Source organism: Photinus pyralis, unplaced genomic scaffold (genome assembly GCF_008802855.1).
Source record: "Photinus pyralis isolate 1611_PpyrPB1 unplaced genomic scaffold, Ppyr1.3 Ppyr1.4_LG8, whole genome shotgun sequence".
Lineage (NCBI taxonomy): Eukaryota > Metazoa > Arthropoda > Insecta > Coleoptera > Lampyridae > Photinus > Photinus pyralis.
The window spans coordinates 4,819,569-4,841,812 of NW_022170819.1; the positions used below are offsets into that span (position 1 = coordinate 4,819,569).

The following is a 22,244-nucleotide window of genomic DNA, read 5'->3' on the forward strand; positions in this document are numbered from 1 at the left end:
AAAATACTGGGGGTTATTTTTATATTTACATTTAAACAAGGTTGCAGGAGATGCTTTTCGGTCAAAATCTACCCTTTAAAGTGGACAACTGCAAAGCGATCAAGACCTTTTATTACAAAAAGGTAATCGGAAAAGAATCAACGGTAGCTTTTTTATGAACATTTTTATCTGGGGTAGAAAAGGGGCCCCTTTCCCCTTCAACAAATAAATAAAAATATCTAACGCACTCACCAACAGCCAAGGGTTGCAGTGCACCAGATATTTTATTTTTTTTTTAATGAAGGGTTTATCAACTTCCCTTCATAAGTGATCATAAATATTCTACGACAACCCGTTGGGAATTTACATATTTTTTATGCAAAGCTTCCCTTAGTTTGGATTGAAGCGTTTACCAACTACTATAAAAAAAAATTCAACCCCTATACGTTCGTAAGTTAAGTATTTTTCTATAAAAAGCTTCCCTTACTCAGCACTCGGTAAAAACCAAGGGTTGCAGCGCGCCAAATATTTTAATTTGTCTATTGAAATGTTTGCCAACTACCCTTCATTTGTGATCATAAAAATCCTACCCCCATCCGTTCCTAAATTAGGTATTTTTGTTTTATAAAAAGCTTCTCTTAGTCAGGACTCGCCAACAGCCAAGGGTTGCAGAGCACCAAATATTTTAATTTTTTTTATTGAAGTGTTTACCAACTACTCTTCATAAGTGATCAAAAAAATTCTACCCCTATCCGTTCGTCAGTTACGTATTTTTCATACAAAACTTCCCTTAATGAGCACTCGCTAACAGTCAAAGGGTTGCAGTGCACCAAATATTTTAATTTTTCGTATGGAAGTGTTTACCAACTACCCTACATAAGTGATCAAAAAAATTCTACCCCTATACGTTCGTAAGTTATGCATTTTTCATACAAAACTTCCCTTAATCAGCACTCGCCAACAGCCAAGGGTTGCAGCGCGCCAAATATTTTAATTTTTTGTATGGAAGTGATTACCAACTACCCCTCATAAGTGATCAAAAAAATTCTACCCCTATCCGTTCGTCAGTTACGTATTTTTCATACAAAACTTCCCTTAATGAGCACTCGCTAACAGTCAAAGGGTTGCAGTGCACCAAATATTTTAATTTTTCGTATGGAAGTGTTTACCAACTACCCTTAAGTGATCAAAAAAATTCTACCCCTAGTTCGTATCAATACAAAACTTCCCTTAATCAGCACTCGCCAACAGCCAAGGGTTGCAGCGCGCCAAATATTTTAATTTTTCGTATGGAAGTGTTTACCAACTACCACTCATAAGTGATCAAAAAAATTCTACCCCTAGTCGTTCGTAAGTTATGTATTTTTTTATAAAAAACGTCTCTTACTCGCCACTTGCAAACAGCCAAGGGTTGCAGCGCACCAAATATTTTAATTTTTTATTGAAGTGTTTACCAACTACCCTTCATAAGGGCATTACGCATTCTTTTATAAAACAGCTTCTCTTACTTATACCCCGCCCAGGGATATCCTATAAAGGCATGAAAACGTAAGCTTGATCACAAAGTACAGCTATCAATGTCAAATAGAAGGGATCAAAGAAAATTGTAAGAATAAAACAAAATGAAAGCAATGATCTAGACTTTCATAAGAAATTAAACCTGTCCAATTACTGAAAATCCCAAATCGTGTTATGGAGAGTTTCCACAAGAAGCCTCAAGAGTGCATATAAGAAGCTGAGTTCATTTACCCGGTTTTAATTTTAGGGCGTTTGAGTGACTTTTTAATTTTATCTAAATAATAATAAATAATAAATGGTAAACCTTTATAATCTGAAAGGATACTCACACCCATACTCTCCCTAATCAGTTGTAAATGAATGTGTCATTTATTTTGTTAATTAATTGAACTTCCTCTTTTGAGTTTATTGGCCTATTGGGAGGATATTTTGTTAATTGCGGAGTATGCTTTTTAAATACAAAAGAAAAACGGACAGAGCTCTATAATGGAGAAGACGATAAAAATGTTGTATGTTTGGATTGTAAATTAAGAACCACTGCAACGAACGAGCTCCTTGGTATGGCTACAACTTATACCTATGCAAAACCAAATTTTAAACCTGGTGTTAGATTTGCTTTTATTGCATCCAAGATGAATTATGGATCCACTCCAAAGGAAACTCGTACACTGGCGTATCGGTACGCAATTGAAACGGAAGAAACGTTCCTCGATATTGGGCTTCCAGCGAAGGAGCGCCCTATGATTAGCTAAGGAGATTCGTAGAAAGAGACAATTCATCCATCAGACAACAATCTTCGGTAGAACAACTGCTTTTAACAGTGAGAAGTTTAAGTAATAGAAGTGTTGGAGCGCGATACATTTGAACTACCTGTAATATCAACGAAATGGCTTTCAAACAGCACATAAGCTTTCATCGAAGTCTGTTGCTTCACAAACAGATTTCAAGCAGGTGTCAAAAGCTACATCAAGTGAACGTGGTCGAACAGTTACAGTAGCTCTACGGAATTCGATTCTTCCGCGTTTGCGGGGAGGACAATGTGCACCTGTGTGGGAATAGTTCAATCATATGGAATGAGAACATTTACCTAAAGTTCCAAATTTCAAATTTGGCTGGGTCTACTAGAGACAGAATGTAACTCGGGATTAAAACATGACGATCTAAATTTCTGCGTTCACTTCATTGTTGAAAATTAATATCGAAATTCCGTTTTTAGTAGGTACATACGTCTAGTCCTCGAAACAGATGAATATGACTAATACTGAAAGCGCGCCTCCATAATTACAGAAATTTCGATCGACAGGTTACTCCAATGGAGCGTAACCACAGTCCCGACTATTAGTATGGGGTAATTTCGCAATATGGCAACGAAATAATTTGGAAAGTTCCATCTACCCGTATATTGCGTGTACATGATAACTAAAAATATACGAGCGACTCGCTTTATCTGACAGTACAATATGTACCTCTAATCGCTAACAAAAATCTCCTACTACGTGCCTGATTTTCGGTAAAATACACATTTCGAGCTTAAAAGCTCGCCTCTTCAGAGCGTCCGATAAACAATGAAGTCATAATTAAAATTCCTTAATGAATATAACATTACGATGTGGTAATGTTTATACACAAAGAAATTGCTTGATTTTTCCAATGTCAATCTCAAGGTTTCCTTACGGAGCAAGGTTAATTATTAACCGAAAGACTATTTTTTCCAAAGTGAAGGTTCACCGTGCAGGTGTTCATTTTGCGGGAGCGCGGAAGAGAAACTTTGTGGGTATTAAAACTTTGGGATAATTAAGGGGCGCATCCCATCTTTTTAATTATTAAGATTGTTAGTAATCAAAGCATCTGGTTTTGTCGTCTGATCCATTAATATTCTAATGGAAGTTGAAGAGGACGCATACCGCAATAAATAATTGCCTGCCGTTCTTAGAGTGGCTATATTGAGTATTTCCCTTTTGATGATGCATTAAAGTGTCTGTTAGTGCAACTGAAATTTCTTGCTCTTGTTCGACATTGTCTGGTTTTGCTATTACGTTTCGGTTTAGGTTTAGATTACCATTACATTCTCATTACACATCTCTTTGTTTGACTTCATTTACGACAAAAACAGCACGTGTACGACGCCCAAGTTGAACTTTAAATACCAACAGTCACGTTTTGAAATGCCCTTTTTTGGCCACCGAGCTGATAATGATATCAATTATTTTTTTTCAATTTGATCCAAAAAAAACACAGAATCCCTTCTTTTACAAGTCACCTCAATGCTAGTTATTCGCTATTAAATCGATCAAAGTGATACAAAACCTTGCTGTTTACTACATTTTTGCCTTTTTAATTCACAAGACGACAGCTAAACTGTTGTGGAGACTCTTAAAAACCTTTAGTGAATATAAGAGACTCTTAAGGGAGTTTAAAAGCAACCCTCAAGGTTCGGTTTTAAAACACTATTAAACATTACGACTGGTTAAGCGATTATTAAAATCTGTTGATGGCTCTGAAAGAGGTAGAATACTCTTTAGAATACAATTTTTTTTTCGGGGCAAAAAAAACGCAGTGTATAACCTTCCTTTTTTCCAAAAATCGACTGCACCAAAATTTCTCGGGAAAATACTTTTTCTTATTAATTTTGGTGCGTAGAATCCAAAACAATTCGTACTTTTTCGATCAGACTTCTCAATCAAAAGTTATAGACTAGGAACCAATTTGAAAAAAAATTCAAAGGGCTGTAACTTTTGAACTAGTAGCCCAATCTTGGAACTGTTTGAAATTATGGATTCTACAGGCCACATTCTATAAGAAAATTTTTTTTCCTGGTCGATCTGAGACAATTTTTTTTTCGGGGCTCAAAAAAAGGCAGTGTATAACCTTCCTTTTTTACCAAAAATCGACTACACAAAAATTTCTCGGGAAAACACTTTTTCTTATTAATTTTGGTGCGTAGAATCCAAAACAATTCGTACTTTTTCGATTAGACTTCTCAAACAAAAGTTATAGACTAGAAACCAATTTCGAAAGAAAATTTAAAGGGCTGTAACTTTTGAACTAGTAGCCCAATCTTGGAACTGTTTGAAATTATGGATTCTACTACTCTGAAAGAGGTGGATAGGCACAAAACTATGACATAGGTTTCAAGCCACACCGATTGTGAGAGATGTTGCGTGGAAGTGGCACCCCCATTAAAAATTTTGAATTACGCCGGAAGGAAAGGAACACAAAACAAAACGCGAGCACAAAACTATGGCATGAGTGTCATGTGAATAGGAGAATGATGGTGTTCCGGTATTAAATTGGACCCCCAACAGAAAATTTTGATTTTCTCGTAAACGGGAAGAGCACAACGTTTGGGGATTCGCGTGCAAATTAGCACAAAATGAGCACAATATTATGGAAGTGTAACAAATTGGGATGCTAACTTAACCCAACCCTCTGAAAGACCTTAAAACATTTAGAATGCTTTTGGGACCGTTAACCGACTCTTCGACGCTTTTAAATGCCCTTGAAAACTCGTACAGAGCCCTGAGGAAATGCATAGAACATTCTTAAGGGTATTTATTGAAAGCTCTTGAAAGTTTGGATTTCAAGCACTATTAAAGCCTAAGGTTCTTAAAAGATTACATTAAAGGTTCAAAAGCGCATTGGCTTTTTTTTTTAATTTTTGGAGACCGTTAAGGGCTACGTGTCTATTGAAGATTCCAAAAACCTGTTACGTAACCTTCAAAAAACTTTTCAAAGATTACATTCTCAAAGCTCCCCCTTTTAGAAGCCCTTACATATCATAAATGCTCGCAAATCTCCTAAAGACCTTCTAAAATTATAAAAAAGGCTCACAAAAGCTCTTAAAGGAAATAGAAAGTCCAGAAGACTGTATAACTATAAGAGTATTTGGTAGGCTCTTCAGACTGCTTAAGTCTTCTTGAAACTAATGGAAACTGTTACTCAAGGCTCTTAGAGAATTTTAGAATCTTAAAAACGTTTGGATACTTTTAAAGATTCTTAAAGATTAACCAACAAATGCATTTAGAAGACATTACGGGGTGCCTTTAGTTTCTAAGAACATCCAAGCCTTTGCAGGTATCTTTTAAAGACTTTTCTAAAGGTTCCTAAGGACTACTAAAGGGTTTTAAGTACTTGAGGCTCTTAGAGACTGATTCCAGATTTAAAAGCTATTAAAGGCACTAGCAGTATCTTAAACACTCTTGTCTTAAAGGTTTTTAAAGGTTTAAAACTCTAAATGCGATCAAGGTTGCCAGTTTCTAATAAATAATTACCGTCTAAACGCTCTTTTAAGGGTTCTTAAGGACTTTTTAGTTCTTTTAGAGGCTCTGTAACGAAGCACCCGTTTTCCGCCTTGAAATGACCAGTCTGTAGATGAACACCCGGTATTAAGAAACGTTTTAAGTCGGGCGCTTCGTTACGAAGATTGTCGCTTCGAAAATATTTGTTTCTGTGCAAAAGTTGGAAATATAAGTTAGAAATTAGTAGGTTAATTTGTAAAGGCGCCCGTTAAGGAAAATAAGAGGCCGTATGTCATTTACCGTTTGCACCGTTCCAGTAAGAATATTTAAATTGTTTTTACAGCCGACGAAAGCTCTCTTCCCAGGGAAGAAGAGAGAGAATCAATCTTATTCAGTTTTAGGTCCGTTAATTACCTATTAATCGATTTTAGTTTTCTAATGGCATACGAAAATCCAGGATTCAACTGGCATGGTCGTGCAATTTAAAGAAAATATCAACATGATAACAGATCACACCGCTGGACCTTACATTCCGAGGAGTAGAAGCGTTTCCCATTATATTAAAGTTTGAAAAAAAGACCGGTGTCAAAGGATGGAGGAAACCTCAACTTAACGGAGGCTGCAAATTCAGCTAACATTTAGTGCGGTTATACCTTCAGAACTGATTCCACCACTTATCTTTCAAAGGTTTTTAAAGGTTTAGCGATCCCAGTGGAAAAGTCCTTGTAACGAAGAAAATGTCAATGGGCGCGGGCACTTAACTGAATTGGAAACAAGGAAAATTGTCAAAGTTCACAGCAAAAACAATCTTATAGTTTTAGGAATTACCTATTAATCCCATACGAAAATTGGCAAATTTAAAGAATTCTGATGAAATGGAGAGCACGTCCTTTTTTCCAAGCGACACAGCACATTCAGTTATCTGCATCCAAAAATTACAACTTCTTTCATTAATTAGGTCCTTCCCAGACGTCTTAAAAAAGACCGGTGTCATTAAGGGCGCACCTCAACTTAATCGGAGGCTGTAATTCATTCAACCAATTACAGTTAATTATACTTATCCAGATGATCGGAATGAATTCTCCAAATTTATTCAGTCCAGTAATGCTCTTTGCCCCTTAAAATTTTGGGTCAAACGGCGGGGTTTCATTTCTTGGCCTTGAAACCTATTGAAAGTCACAAAAAAACCTTTAGAGGACCTTTTGAAGGCTCTTGAATATTCTTAAAAAATTTCAGAGCCATTAAATCCTCACGCGATCTGAATTGAGGCTTTTGAAACCTCCAGGAGGCTTAGTTAACCGTAAATACCTTTAAAACCGCATAAAGTTACGAAAGCTTTTAACGGATAATTCAAGGCATCTGTTATACACACTAAAATTAGAGGCTTTTGATGACTTTTAAGGACTTAAAAGCCAATTAAAGGCTTTCAAGACCCTTTGAGTTTAGAAACTGTTGGGAACTCTTAATGACTAAAATACTTTTAAAGGCTCTTAAGGGCTCTTAAAAGTACTACAATCTCATGGAAAATTGCTCTTGATGAGCCTTGCAAACTCTCAAGGTTTTTGAGCACTCTTTAAACCTGTTTAGGAGCTTCATAAACTAAAAGCCTTTAGAAAACCTCTTTAAGCAAATATTTTAACACTCCTAGAGGTTATTAAGGACTTTTAAAGCTCTACAAAACTCTTGGGATCCTTTATAGACCTTTGAAGACTGATTGAAGCTGTTGAATGTTTTTCAAGTTTGAAAAGCCATTTAATGGCTCTTTGGCAGCGTTTTAAAAACCCTTCAATGCATTTAAAGACATGTGAAACTCGCAAAAGACGTTAAGGATTTTTCGACTATCCTTAAACAATATCACAAGCTTTTAAAGATTCCTAAAAGGTTTTAAATCCTTGCGAAGATGTTACAAAATGGCTTTGAAGGCCCCTAAGGGCTGTGGACATACATTGACTGACTCATAAATGCTCTCAAATACGTATAAAGACAAATAAACCGCCTTACAGGTTCTAAAAAATCTCATCAAATATGAAGTCTTTTCAATACTCTCAAAGGTCAATAAAACTCCTTTAAAATTGTTAAAGGCTTGTACATTTACTAGCCTTTAATACCTTAAGAAACTCAATTGACCTGTAAAAGTATTTAAAAGTACCGCCAAATGTTTTCTTTCCAGAGCTTTCAATGGTCCCCAGAGTCCTTTGGTAGCCTTTAATGCCTCTAAGAGGCTTTTAAGAGGTTTTGATGGTAACGAGGATGGTAATTAAGAGCTTTTAATGATCTTTAAAAATACCTACTATCTGTACCCCGACCTTTACCAGATTTAAGAAAGGACCAACAGTGCTAATAGGGACTGCTCTTAAAGCTGACTAACCACTTGAGATTTGTTGAAGAGTCGTGAAGAATTTTATAAACAAAAAGACACTTGGGTGCCCTTGAAAGCTTTTGAAGGACTATAGTACCATTGAAGTTTCTTAAACGCTATTAGAAGTTCTACAAAACTAGAATGCTAGATTAGCCTTGAACGCCCCAAGAAAGGAAAATCCGGTTATCCTTTTTCTACATTCATTATAAAATTAATTACATAGTCATTCATACGAATGAAACCTACGTACAGTAAGGAACCTGAGGGGTATTATTAATAGGAAAACAGAGAAATTCCTTTACTACTGTGTCCTCATTTTCATATTTTTTTATTTAACACCAAAAATCTCCCCAAAAATAATTACGGGACATCCTGTATATGAGAATCATTTCACTTTATTAAGTAAATCAATTTACGAAATAAACACGAAGTTAGTTTGTTTCGTTTGAATTTGTATATCAGTGTTTGTTTTTCCTTTCAGAAATTTGTTAGATGCGTAATTTTTCGTGTTGATTTTAGCGCTTCCATTTAAGGTCGTTTGCGAAAAAGGGTTTTATTATCAAGAGAAATTTAATTAACACACGTGTTCGGGGGCTGACAAGGTGATGCAGTTTTTTTATCAGAAAAAATGAACAGATCAAGAAGCTAGTAGTTACTCACAAAGATGGCACCTAGTGTCGGCAATCTACTATAGTTACAACTGAACATTACAAATAAAAAATAAAAAATTCTTTTTTTTATAATGATGAACGTACACGCAACAAAAAAGCGCTTAATGACCATAATTAAAAAATCCGTATCTAATTTGCATGTGCGGTAATGCGATCCAAAACAAAGTTTAATACGTGTAATTGATGACGTGCCACGATTGAATCTTGCTCAAACCAGAGATAAAAAAAAACGTTGTCCATTAAACGGGGGAAATTAACTCCCCATATCACGGAATTAGCTGACAAATGTGAAATATGATCAAACAGAAGAGCGCGCGAAATTATAAAGGGGTTGCGCGGCGAACCTTGACCCGGCGATTGATTGAAATGTTCGCTTTAATCAACGGAGTAATGTAGTTCCATTCCCTAATGAAAGCTTTCAATGCGGACACGCTACGTAATAAAATTTTCACTTACGCGTCAGAAAAAAAAAATGGGGGCATTTTCATCGTTAGTGTTAAAAGATTAATGTTTGGGGCGCATTTAATTTCAGGTTGTAAAACGTCCCCATTTGCATAAACGTTACAGCCCCCGTGTTTTACGATTGTACGTGAGCACTTGAGAATGTTTCAATTTAGGGGCAATTACGGTTTTTTTATATACGTACGAGCAATGCAAGTATTTAAATGTGGGGTAGATAGTGCCCCCCCCCCTCCGGAAAGTTTTCAACTACAAAGTTTCAAAAATATTTGCTGTTAGATAAGGTAACTTTAAGCCAAGATAAAAGTCATTAATTAGGGCAAAAGAGCAATCTTCCCCAAACTACAGCCAAGTAAGAAAATAACTTCGCTTTGAAATGCATTTTACGTCTTCGCTCGACTGTGCCTGTAATCAAGTTTTTTCTTGGCGCAAATTGCAATTCTAGATCGTCCTAGTTTATTTGCAACGATCTCCCAATTTGGGTCATACGCAATATCAAAAGTAGTTATATATTAATGTATGAAATAGAAGAGGCACCTCCACGTTAATAAAATACCCTTCACCTTTTCCATTAGGAAATAAATTTCAAACTAATCCGGTCTCCCCCGATCGAACTACAAAGACTTCATAAATATAAACAAGTTTCTCGATTATTTATTCAGCAATTTTCATGGGACTCAAAATCTAATAAACTTTTGGAGTAAATATTTTAGTACGACAACATCAATCGCAAAGTGGATTAGGTAGCTAAATTCGGCGATTCGCAAATAATGTGCCAGTTTTCTACCGCACCTTTTACACTTAATCTACTCATCTTTTCTCTTGTTCTCCGTATTGAAATGCTCAAATCGCAGCTTCACACAGGATGCACCTGTCGAGATTTATCATCTTTTCCTCCAATTCGCGACGCCTTTCTCCACAAAAGGTAAGCATTTAGAACAAAAGTGCTCCACGAATGATGGCTTGCTACTTCTCAATTTCGAATGATAGGTTTGGCCCTCTACTCTCATCGCTTATATAGCTACTACATTTTATCATTGAATGATTTTATGCAGAATGATACTGAAAAGCTCGGAATTCCCACAGTAGGGGTTAAACATAACACTTTTGTTTCTTTAATTGATAGATAAAGTGAAACAATTGATTGTGCATTCCAAATACATCTGTCATTTTTATTAAAAATGGGACGCGGAGCACGAAATAATAACAGAACATAATACAATATTGTTTCCATGGAAACGACGGGAGAAAAGTTTTATCAATTTCTATGGTTTCTGCTATAAAATAAAGTTTTGTATTAATACACGACGATAAGGGGAAACTAACCATTCCGTGAAAGTTAATTTACACGATGGTTAAAACATCCGTTTATCGTCTTGTATAATAAAGAACTATTAGTGGGTCTTAACGATTTTAAAGATAAGAAAAGTTGTTCCAAAGATTCTACAGAGATTCTACTCCCAAAAATTCCATTTTTTTCCACAACCACAACACCCTAGTCACTAGTGTTTGCTCTCTTCAATTTTAAAAAAATGTTAATAGAATCCGTATTCCAGAATGCCAGAGGATCGTAAATTCAGAAGACCGTGAGATGATAGTTACAAAATTTCAATGTAGAAATTGAACCTGGTGTCTGAATTTTTAAAATTATGGGAGTTCCTAATGGTAAAATCTTTGAATTTGTCACTGGTTTGCCATTACTAGCGCAAATTTCCGTTTTTTAAAGGACATAAGAATCATAGAGCATCTTTGGCATTTTCTGTCCTAAATTCAGAAAATATGAGGTGGTTTCTATTTGAGAATATAGAAATGGAATCCCCGGAGTCTGGATTTTTGAAAATATTGCACATTTAGCGCTTTCTAACGGTGAAATATTTGAATTCGTGGCTGCTTGGAAGCAAAGAAAGGAAGATTCAATGCCCCTTCATCTTTAAGTATCACGACAGTCTTCGGGTTTAGAGTATTTCGGAGAAAAAAGCATACACGGGGGGGGGGGGTCTGGGGTTTGAAATATCCCCAATACATTACGATATTTCCGAACTTTATCATACTAAGGAAAGGATCATCAGATTCAGCGTTTCCTGCCCTAAATTGAGAAAATCATGAGGTGGCGGTCCCAAAAATTTTAAGGAACGCATAAATGGAGCCTCTAGCGTCTAAATTTTTTTAAATTATTTGCATATTTAGGGTTTCCTTTGAGATCAAATCCTTGATTTTATGGTTGCTTTACCATTAAGTGTGAATTTTCATAAATTATTGGCACGTTTAGGGTTTTCTAAGGGTAAAATCTTTGAAGTAATGGCTGCTTTGCCATTAAGAGCAGAAATTTGAATTTTTTAAGATCATAAGGATCATAAAACATAAAACAGCAAATTCGCCATTTTCCGTCATAAATTCAGAAAAAATCATGAGGTGATTTAAAATATTTAAGAATGTACTGTGGCTGTGACCGGCACGTAAGAAGGCGAAAGTTCACGCATCCCTCGAGGAGAAAACCACTGCGGAATTCTTGTGGAATTCTATTGAATTCATGGAATTCTTATGCGAAGCTGAAGCGGCAATTTTCCGTCATAAATTCAGAAGAAGCATGAGATATGTACAAACGTAGTAATGGGGTCCTTGGAATCTGAGTTTTTAAAATGATGGGCGCATTTAAAGCTTTGTAAGGGTAAGATGTTTGCGTTCCACCGCTACTTTGCCAATAAGAGCACAAAAAATAAAATGTTTAAGGTCGTAAGGGTCATAACTAACTCTTCAGGTCCCATTTATGGTTTGTAATAAATCTTTGAATTGACAAATGGTTTGCCGTAAGAGCGCAATTTTCCATTATTTAAGGCCATAAGGACGATAAAGCACCAAAATTCGCCATTTTCCGTCGTAAATTTATAAAATCATGAGATGGTGGTTATAGAAAAATTGGAGAATGTAGAAATGAGACCCCCGAGTTTTAAAATACGATAAACCGTTGGAGACTTTAGAGTCTTTAAAGGCTTTGGAATCCACGGTGGCTTGGGAATCGTGATTTTGAAATCTTTAATACCAAAGATCTGCAGCAAAACAAAGGCGACTGTGATGACCGTACCGCGTGTACATCAGGCAGCACACCCAAACGTGCTGCACCTTCATTGGTCAAATGACCCAGCAGATTTCATTTCGCAAAGATTACCATGACAGTGCTAGTGGTAATATCAAAAAATGATCAAATCCTCCTTTGCTGAGAGTACTGCTGGAGGGTATTGGAATACCACTCAGACCCCCCAGTGCTACGTCCTTCCACAAAAAAATCTAATGGTTAGCACTCATACGATAATTTGCTAGAAAACATAATCGAACTTACTTTACTCTTGTGGGAGAGCGTAGTACCGGGGGGTCTGGGGGGTTTGGAATGCCCCATAGTATGTTATAAGGTTTTCGTTCGTATAATTTCATTAGTGTAGGAAAAGGATCGTCACATTCGATTTTTTTTGCCCTAATTGAGAAAATCATGAGGTAGTGGTTACAAAAAAATTACGAATGTATTAATGGGGTTTTCTTCTTAAGGGTCAAAATGTTAATTTCATGGCTGCTTTACCATTAATAGTACAAAATTTCAATTTTTTAGGCCATAGGGATCATAGGCTTCCAAATTTGGCGTTTACGATCGTAAATTCAGAAAATCATAGGGCGGTAGTTACAATAAAATGGGCGAATGTAGAAATAGGGCCTCTGGAGTCAGAATTTTTAAAAGTATTGGCACGTTTTGGGCTTTCTAAGGATGAAAGCCTCAAATTCATTTTAATTATTTAAGACTATAAGGATCATGAAGCCCCAAAATCTGCCATTTTCCCTTTAATTTCAGAAAACCATGAAGTGGTCGTTAAAAAAAATGTAAGATTGTAGAAATGGAGATCTGAACTGTGGATTTTTTAAATTATTGCCAAATTTAGGGCTTTCAAAGCGTCAAATCTTGACTAGCTTGCCATGAAGAGCACAAATTTCTATTTTTAGGGTCATAAGGATCATAAAGCTTCTAAATTTAGTATTTTCCGCCGTAAATTTAGAAAATCATGAGGGAAGAATTCAAACAATTTAAGCGAATGTAGAAATGAGGTCTCCGAGGTCATTAGTAAGGGAAGTATTGCATTGGGGTAAAAAATGGCCCCCTATTTCATGATCGTAGCGAAAGGGTATTCAGAAGACCCCTCGGTGTAGCTTTCTCACCCAAAAACGGAAACCAAGAAAGGAAGATTCGATTGTCCCTTTTTGTGAGTATCACAACAGTCTTCGAGGCTTAGCGTGTTTGGGAGAAAAAACATAAGGGGCGCTAGAATAACCCCCCCCCCCTATATTAAAAGATTTTCATGGGTATGCAAGGAAATCATCAAATTTTCATTACTGAGGGGTCGGGTTCTCACCCTAAAACGGAATCCAAGAAAGGAAATTATCCCTTTTTTTCACCCACACGTAAGTGAGAGAGGTATTGCATTGGGGTAAACAATGAACCCCCCGTTTTTTTACGGAAATACACCTTTTGAAGTGCCAGCAATCCGAATAAAAAAACCGAATGATGTCGCTCTGTCTGTCCGTCCGTCGATACTCTCATTTCCGGCTAAACGGATGAACCGATTGGAACCAAATTCGGTGTGCGCGCAACTCTTGTGCCGATAAAGCGTTTTTTTAAAACCGAAGTAGCTTAGTAAATCGTCCAAACGTTCCACTTGCTCTTAATGAGAGCCATATTTCGCTATTTAGTTTTAGAGAATAGTTATGTCATGTTCAGACGATTCATTTTGCGTTTGTTCCTCCGACCCAGCGTTTTCGGGATATTCCCTCCGCTCTGGAGAAACGAAAAAATACAACCGATCACGATAGGGGGTCCAGGAGGAAGACTGGTCGGTAGAAATGAATTTCCGTGTTTACTCCCATTTTCAAAATTTTATTTCGCCACACTAGATGTAAAAATTATGCAAGTTTTACTTTCGGAAACACAATTTTGAGAAATAATTTATGGGGGAGCCCCCCCCCCTTTAGAAAACAAAGGTCGAAGGCCGTCTGACACACCTTCAAGCCTATTGCTGTGCTATTGCAAAAAATTTCAAGACTGTAGGACAATGCCCCAAGCAGTAGTTCAAAACCGCAGAAGCGAGTCCGGACGGACGGACAGACAAAACGCAATCAATAGCGAATATTTTTAATTCTTAAGGAATGCGCTATTGTTTGCGTTTTGTCTGTCCGTCCGTCCGGACACACTTCAGCCGTAGTGAATTACTTTTAGGGGAATGGTCCTAGAGTCCTAGAATGTTTTGCTATAGGTAGCCTATACTTTAACAGACGGCCATCAAATTTCGCTGTGGGGGGGGGGGGCATGAATTATTGCCTGATTTCCTGTGATGCTGTTTCTTAAAGTAAAACCAACATACCTTTTATAAGCGAAAACCAATTTATCTCAGATTTTGCATACGCAGGCGTTTAGTGGTGCCAAGTAAGACTTAAAAATAAAGGGCGGGGGCGGAGGTGAACACGCGTTCTACCCTTCATGATATTCTAAAGAAAGGACTCATCGAAATGGGTGACCGCGGGGTGATTGGATGTAATTCCTTACATCTCAAAAACAAATTGTCGGTGGGATGTACTTACAAAGGACGATTGGGACGTCCGAAAGAAATATATTGATTGGTGACGTCAAAACTTTAAGAGCGAATATCTCGAAAACAGTTCGTGGGAGGATACTGGCACTAGCGTTGGGCAAAAAAATCGATTAATCGATTATAATCAAACGATAATCGATAATCGGGTTTGATTATTCTATTAAATTAATCGATTAATCGATTATTTGATTAATCGATTATTTGATTAATCGATTAATTGATTAATCGATTATTTGATTAATCGGTAATTTGATTAATCGATTGTTTGATTAATCAATTATTAAGTAAATTTTAATTGATTATTATTAGCTGGATCATCAGTTTACTGAAAAAGGAGCACTCACAGCTCACAAGTATTATTTTATTTTATAGCGGATGTTAAAACGTCACTTTAAGCAGCGATTGTATCATCAAAACTAAAGCACACCTCATCGGAGAGTAAGCTGCCTAATCATTTATTTTTATTTATTAATTTTTATTTTTGACCTTCATGTTCAAATGGGCAGGGTTTCACCCAAGGCTGTTCTACCAACCAACCCACTATGCATTTGCAAATATCCATGCCCGAACCCGGATTCGAACCAGGGACACTTTGTTGATTATTGATTAATCGATCTGCCTAGTAATGAACGATTTGATGAAAAGAGTAATGGAATTATTTTTTATTTTTATTATTAAATAATTAACGTATTAATGCATACAAACAGATATTTATCACTCCTTGTATGTGACAATCGACTTTTGATTAAACGATTAGGTGATTAATCGATGATTTGATTAATCGATTAATCAGTGTAATCGATTATTTTTCATAATCGATTATCGATTATTCAAATCCGTAATCGCCCAGCCCTAACTGGCACACGTAAAATGAATTGTCTAGATGAGACATAGATAGATAGATACTTTTATTCTTTTCCAAAGAGGTGTTGAATATTTCAAAAAATTATTAACATTATTAACAATCGTAAACAAACAACAAGAAAATATAAATATACATATCCAGTAAAAAATTAATAAATACTAAACTACGTAAACTCATTCCTGGAAAACGTCAAAGAATTCCTTTAAAGAATAAAAAACAAAGGAACTAAGTCTCATTCTTAGCGTTTTTTTGTAAACATATCAAGTGAAGGAATTGACCTTATACCCTGAGGAATGCAAGTGTATACCTTTTGGTGAAGTTAAAGCGAAGTTCTTGAAAAAGAAGGGTGGGAAGAAGGCACTCGTGAAGGGCAAGTGGAACGTCAGGACGAGGGCGGAAAGACGAGAGACGAGACTAAGGAAAATGCAATGTTTCGGAGAATTTCTCTAAGACGTTTGATTATTCTTGCATTTATCTGCACCAGAGTTGTGCACAATTTATACTTGTTAAAATTATTTGCACATTTAGGGCGTTCTAAACGTCAGATCTTTGAATTCATGATGGCTGCTTTGACAGTAAGAACGTAAATTTCAATTTTTTAAGACTATAAGTATCTTAAAGCATCAACATTAAACATTTTCTGTCGAAAATTCAGAAAATCATAGGGTGGTGGTCACAATAAAAATTACGAATGTAGAAATGGAACTTCTGGAGTCCGAGTTTTTCAAACTATACTGGCCTTTCTAAGCGTAAAATCTTTAATTTCGTGGCTACTTTGTCATTAAGAGCGGAAAATTAACATTTTTTAGGCCATAAGAACTATATAGTACCCAAATTCGCCATTTTCTTTATCTGATTAACCCATATAATATGTACTGAGTTCGTCCCTTTTTTATTCGGTAGCTTATAGCTCACATGTGCAGTCTGCGCAATAATAAGTTTCTTGCAAAACAACCCTATAATTGCACTCGCAGAGTGTACAAAAATTTAGAGTAGCTCGCCCTTCACGGAAAATCATCCAGTAAGAGTTGCAACTTTTGTGGTAGATAAAATATTATTGGAAATGATCCAGGGGCGCACTAAAGAACCAATGCAGCGGGTTGCTAGAACTCTGTTTTCCTCTTTATAGTACTAGAAACAAGAAAATCCCTAGCAAATGACAAGGACACTTGCAGGGGCGCACTAAAGGGATTACTCAATACAAAACATTGAGGCGAGTAAAGAGGTTAGCACAATAGACTAGGAGTTCTTTGTATATGATGAATCTGCTAAGTATCTGGTCTGATTAACATATGTAGGTAGGTAGTGGTTTTTGCACAAGATTTTTCTTAAGATTCATTGATCGATGATCTTATTCAAAACGATAAGATTGGATTCTGCATATAGTGAGATAAATAAATGCACCCGATACCTAAAAACAATAACACATTAACACGCAATAAGAAAAGCGTTTAGATTATCAAACTTATCGTGCCCAGATAAACAATACCTAATTGTAATCTAATGGTTCAACTGCTACGACTGGATTTTTTGAATATCTCAAGAAGGCCACGAACAAGGTCGGTGCGTTACAGACTTACAGACGCAATTTTTCAATGTCCAGTGCGATTCGCCTTCTTTTGGCACACGTGCAATTAACTGTACGATAATTATCGTGAGTCATTTACGAACACGTGCGCTTAGTAAACAGTAAAAAATTAATATCAAGTACGCGACTGGTCAGCCGTGATTTAAAAAGGTGACATCAAACCGATGTTATGGCATAACATAAACATAGCTTGAAGAAAAAAAAAATGAATCTCAATTAAACAATGTATACAAATGCGATTGCATAACCATAAATACATTATAAAAAAACTGGTTAGTACTATTAATTACAGATGTGCAAGAAGTGTGCCGCTAAATTAATTACGATCGGGAATTTCGCATTAATTATCCTTGAAAACATAAACAATGAACGAACTTTTTTATCAAATTTCGGCCTTGCGGAGATGGTCCTGGACCGACTTTGAACTTTAATCGCATACCAAAAGAATGAAATCAAACAAGTTTCGCTTATAGTTACCTTGTAATTGAACTACCCAGATTCGCACCTGAAGATCGTGTTAACTAAGCTACACTCTAATTTAGTAGTGTTTTTCGAAATTATAGCGGGATAGAAAAAAACTCGCGCGACGATTTTTAATTAGTTTTTGAAAAATTCGCACGGAACAAACGCGCCTGCAGTTGCCACCGATCGACAGGAAAAGTTATGCTCGACGCCGAGACGCTCGCAGCGACGCCTATACAACGACGCTTTAAAGACTACCGTTTCACTTGCGGATAACAACAATAATACTGCAAAAGGTCGGCCTCCGCCGACACCCACTCGGTATTAATCGTATATTACGAAATGAATTAGTCCTTCTAATAGGAATATTAAAAACAAAATAAATTCGAGGAATTTTCATCCATTTTCACTTTAAATCAGATTGAATTATAGGAAGCGGCGCGTGCGAAAAAAGATTTTATTTTCCCGCTTTTTCTCGTCCTCGAGGAAGTTAGCGAATGTGGTTTGGTTTTTTCAGGTAGGATTTGAAATGAAAAGGGCTTTCAATCGCGGCGGGCGGCGGTTCATCTTATAGAGAAGCCGGATGTCCAAATTATAAGCCCTACAGGCAGCCATATAATAAGAGGCAATTGAAATTGCTACGTGAATAAACAATTCGGTGTAATAATTATGCGAAATATTTGAAGGTGATCGTTTTTTGCAATTGTCTGAATTCCTTTTTGATAGGGAACCACAAATCTATTTTGCCTCGCCCCCAGAAAAGCCTCGCTCTATGCCACCGCTGCATTGACTCAAAAAATAACACCCCCTGACATTCGCCACCAAGATATTCGCGAACAGAGAGTTAGTCCAAAAATTCGATTAGTAAATCCTACACTCCGAGATTTTGTCATCGTCGATGAAAGTAGAAAATATCTGAAGCCCCGCAGAAGTGCAAAAAAAAGCAATTTGAGAACCAATAGTGATAGAATTTTTATTATCATGCATACTGTACCTACTAAAACTGGGTAATATGTTATTAGGTATCATTTAAGCTTGCAATGAATGAGTGCTAAGGAAGGGCATTTTTAACAAAAAGTTCGTAATTTACAAACGACTAGGGGTTGCATTCGTATATACACTTATATAGGGTTGTTGTTAACCCTTTTAGCGAAATTATTTAAAAAAACATAAATATTTGATGCGCCTTTAAAAATGACAAACTTTACACTGCACAACAACCAAGAAAGATTGCACTTGTAAACTAAAAAATTCGTAATTTACAAACGACTAAGGGTTGCACTTTAATAAACACTTATATAGGGTTGTTGTTAACCCTTTCAGAGTAATTACTTAAAAAACAGTAATATTTGATGTGCCGTTTAAAATGTCAACACTAACATTGGACAACTGCCAAGAAAGATTGCATTTTTAACTAAAAAAATTCGTAATTTACAAACGACCAGGGGTTGCACTTTAATAAATACTTACATAGGGTTGTTGTTAATCCTTTTAGCGTAATTACTTATAAAAACAGTAATATTTGATGTGCCTTTAAAAATGACAACACTAACATTGGACAACTGCCAAGAAAGATTGCATTTTTAACTAAAAAAATTCGTAATTTACAAACGACCAGGGGTTGCACTTTAATAAATACTTACATAGGGTTGTTGTTAATCCTTTTAGCGTAATTACTTATAAAAACAGTAATATTTGATGTGCCTTTAAAAATGACAACACTAACATTGGACAACTGCCAAGAAAGATTGCATTTTTAACTAAAAAAATTCGTAATTTACAAACGACCAGGGGTTGCACTTTAATAAATACTTACATAGGGTTGTTGTTAATCCTTTTAGCGTAATTACTTATAAATGCAGAAATATTTGATGTGCCTTTAAAAATGACAACCCTAACACTGGACAACTGCCAAGAAAGATTGCATTATTAACTAAAGAATTCGTAATCTACAAAAGACTAGGGGTTGCACTTTAATAAACACTTATATAGGGTTTTTGTTAACCCTTTTAGAGTAATTATTTAAAAAAACAGAAATATTTGATGCGCCTTTAAAAATGTCAACCCTAACACTGGACAACTGCCGAGAAAAATTGCAATTTTAAATAAAAAAATTCGTATTTTACAAACGACTAGGGGTTGCACTTTAATAAATTTTTATATAGGGCTGTTGTTAACCCTCTAAGCGTAATAAATATTTATAAACAGAAATATTTGATGCGCCTTTAAAAATGTCAACCCTAACACCGGACAACCGCCGAGAAAGATTTCATTTTTAACTAAAAAATTCGTAATTTACAAACGACTAAGGGTTGCACTTTAATAAACACTTATATAGGGTTGTTTTTAACCCTTTCAGAGTAATTACTTAAAAAAACAGTTATATTTGATGTGCCTTTAAAAATGACAACCTAACCCTGGACAACTGCAGAGAAAGATGTCATTTTTAACTAAAAAATTCGTAATTTACAAACGACTAAGGGTTGTACTTTAATAAACACTTATATAGGGTTGTTGTTAACCCTTTCAGAGTAATTACTTAAAAAACAGTAATATTTGATGTGCCGTTTAAAATGTCAACACTAACATTGGACAACTGCCAAGAAAGATTGCATTTTTAACTAAAAAAATTCGTAATTTACAAACGACTAGGGGTTGCATTCGTATATACACTTATATAGGGTTGTTGTTAACCCTTTTAGCGAAATTATTTAAAAAAACATAAATATTTGATGCGCCTTTAAAAATGACAAACTTTACACTGCACAACAACCAAGAAAGATTGCACTTGTAAACTAAAAAATTCGTAATTTACAAACGACTAAGGGTTGCACTTTAATAAACACTTATATAGGGTTGTTGTTAACCCTTTCAGAGTAATTACTTAAAAAACAGTAATATTTGATGTGCCGTTTAAAATGTCAACACTAACATTGGACAACTGCCAAGAAAGATTGCATTTTTAACTAAAAAAATTCGTAATTTACAAACGACCAGGGGTTGCACTTTAATAAATACTTACATAGGGTTGTTGTTAATCCTTTTAGCGTAATTACTTATAAATGCAGAAATATTTGATGTGCCTTTAAAAATGACAACCCTAACACTGGACAACTGCCAAGAAAGATTGCATTATTAACTAAAGAATTCGTAATCTACAAAAGACTAGGGGTTGCACTTTAATAAACACTTATATAGGGTTTTTGTTAACCCTTTTAGAGTAATTATTTAAAAAAACAGAAATATTTGATGCGCCTTTAAAAATGTCAACCCTAACACTGGACAACTGCCGAGAAAAATTGCAATTTTAAATAAAAAAATTCGTATTTTACAAACGACTAGGGGTTGCACTTTAATAAATTTTTATATAGGGCTGTTGTTAACCCTCTAAGCGTAATAAATATTTATAAACAGAAATATTTGATGCGCCTTTAAAAATGTCAACCCTAACACTGGACAACTGCCGAGAAAAATTGCATTTTTAAATAAAAAAATTCGTATTTTACAAACGACTAGGGGTTGCACTTTAATAAATTTTTATATAGGGCTGTTGTCAACCCTCTAAGCGTAATAAATATTTATAAACAGAAATATTTCATGCGCCTTTAAAAATGTCAACCCTAACACCGGACAACCGCCGAGAAAGATTTCATTTTTAACTAAAAAATTCGTAATTTACAAACGACTAGGGGTTGCACTTTAATAAACACTTATATAGGGTTGTTGTTAACCCTTTCAGAGTAATTACTTAAAAAAACAGTAATATTTGATGTGCCGTTTAAAATGTCAACACTAACATTGGACAACTGCCAAGAAAGATTGCATTTTTAATTTAAAAAATTCATAATTTACAAACGACTAGGGGTTGCACTTTAATAAACACTTATATAGGGTTGTTGTTAATCCTTTTAGAGTAATTACTTAAAAAACAATAATATTTGTTGCGCCTTTAAAAATGACAACCCTTACACTGGACAACTGCCAAGAAAGATTGCATTTTTAACTAAAAAAATTCATAATTTACAAACGACTAGGGGTTGCATTTTTATAAACACTTATATAGGGTTGTTGTTAACCCTTTTAGTGTAATTATTTAAAAAAACAGAAATATTTGATGCGCCTTTAAAAATGACAACCCTTACACTGGACAACTGCCAAGAAAAATTGCATTTTTAAATAAAAAAATTCATAATTTACAAACGACTAGGGGTTGCATTTTTATAAACACTTATATAGGGTTGTTGTTAACCCTTTTAGCGTAATTATTTAAAAAAACAGAAATATTTGATGCGCCTTTAAAAATGTCAACCCTTACACTGGACAACTGCCGAGAAAAATTGCATTTTTAAATAAAAAAATTCGTAATTTACAAACGACTAGGGGTTGCACTTTAATAAACACTTATATAGGGTTTTTGTTAACCCTTTTAGAGTAATTATTTTAAAAAAACAGTAATATTTGATGCGCCTTTAAAAATA

The 22,244-nt window shown here is 35.4% G+C and overlaps 1 protein-coding gene across 4 annotated transcripts in view; it reads right to left on the reverse strand.

Moving 5' to 3' along the window:
* Nucleotides 1-18,033, reverse strand: part of LOC116177803 (Ig-like and fibronectin type-III domain-containing protein 1) — a 219,350-nt gene extending 201,317 nt beyond the window's left edge. For 3 of the 4 annotated variants that reach the window (XM_031496909.1, XM_031496908.1, XM_031496907.1), the window contains exon 1: nt 17,782-18,033. The gene's annotated coding sequence lies outside the window, so the exon portion shown is untranslated. The remainder of the gene's footprint in view (nt 1-17,781) is intronic. The other variant, XM_031496911.1, reaches the window with a different exon arrangement.
* Nucleotides 18,034-22,244: the final 4,211 nt, after the last annotated feature.